Source organism: Galeopterus variegatus, unplaced genomic scaffold (genome assembly GCF_000696425.1).
Source record: "Galeopterus variegatus unplaced genomic scaffold, G_variegatus-3.0.2 Scaffold5880, whole genome shotgun sequence".
NCBI lineage: Eukaryota > Metazoa > Chordata > Mammalia > Dermoptera > Cynocephalidae > Galeopterus > Galeopterus variegatus.
The window spans coordinates 95,655-96,869 of record NW_007731991.1 but is presented as its reverse complement, the minus strand read 5'-3'; the positions used below and the strand labels follow the sequence as shown (position 1 = coordinate 96,869).

General features: G+C 38.5%; 1 protein-coding gene across 1 annotated transcript in view; it reads right to left on the bottom strand.

The window, feature by feature from the left end:
- The window catches only part of RNF169 (ring finger protein 169), a 97,400-nt gene that overhangs the window by 9,445 nt on the left and 86,740 nt on the right, over positions 1 to 1,215 (bottom strand). The gene's annotated exons all lie outside the window — the stretch shown is intronic.

Below are 1,215 nucleotides of genomic sequence, written 5' to 3'. Positions count from 1 at the left end.
ACCCTGTTAGTGGTCCTGCTGGCCTACTGGCCACCAAGCCCCTCTTCTCTCCTGTAGCCTCCAAGCAACTTCGTATGAGGGGCACAGCTGCAGTTTTTGCCAGCTCTTGCTTTTTGTGCTCACCAGCTCCAGCCTTGAAACAGCAGGATTTGAAATGGTGGGTGTGACCCTTTCTTTCTCTTATTGTTGCTTCTCCTGCCTTCATGAACTCCATAGGTCTCTCCTCCTCTTCCCTGAGCTCTAGTGGCCCCAGCTTGGTGTCATTGCTTTTCAGTAGCTGTAAATTAGTTGATTTGTGGGGGAGAGTAACGCTGGGGACCATCTATTCCACCATGTTGACTAGAAGCCCCAGAATGGATTTTTTTAAAAAATATGGTTCAAATATATGCTCAGATTCACTTTAGATCCCAAAACACAAATAGGTTGACAGTGAAAGGATGGAAAGGTATTCCATGTAAACAGCCAAAATAGAGCTGGAGTAGCTATGCTAATACTAGACAATACAGACTGTAGGACAAAAATTGTTACAAGAGACAAAGAAGGACATTATATAATAATAAGAGAGCCAATTCTACAAGAAGATACAACAGTTGTAAATACAAGTGCACCTAATAACAGATCCGTAAATATGTGAAGCAAAAACTAGCAGAATTGAAGGGAGTAATAGACATTTCAACAATAATAGCTGGAGACTTTTAATACCCACTCTCAATAATGGATAAAACATATAGATGAAAGATAAGGATATAGGAAACTTGAACAATGCTGTATACCAGCTAGATCTAATAGATAAATATGGAGAACTCTATCCAACAACAGCAAAACACACATTCTTCTAAAGTACACATGGAACATTCCCCAGGATAGACCACATTTTTGATCATTAAACAACTCAACATATTTAAAAAGATTGAAATAATACAAACTATTTTTTATGACAATGGAATGAAACTAGTAATTAATAACAAAGAAAACTGGAAAATTCAAAATATGTGGAAATTAAACAACATATTCTTTAAAAACCAATGGATCAAAGAAGAAGTCACAAAAGAAAATAGAAGATACTTTGAAAGGAATGAAAATGAAAACCAAAACTTAGTGAGTACAGTGGAAGCAGTGCTCAAAGTGAAATTTATACCTGTAAAAACATACGTTAAAGGGCCGGCCCGGTGGCACACTGGATAAGTGCGCCGCTTGGGAAGCGCGGCGGCGCTC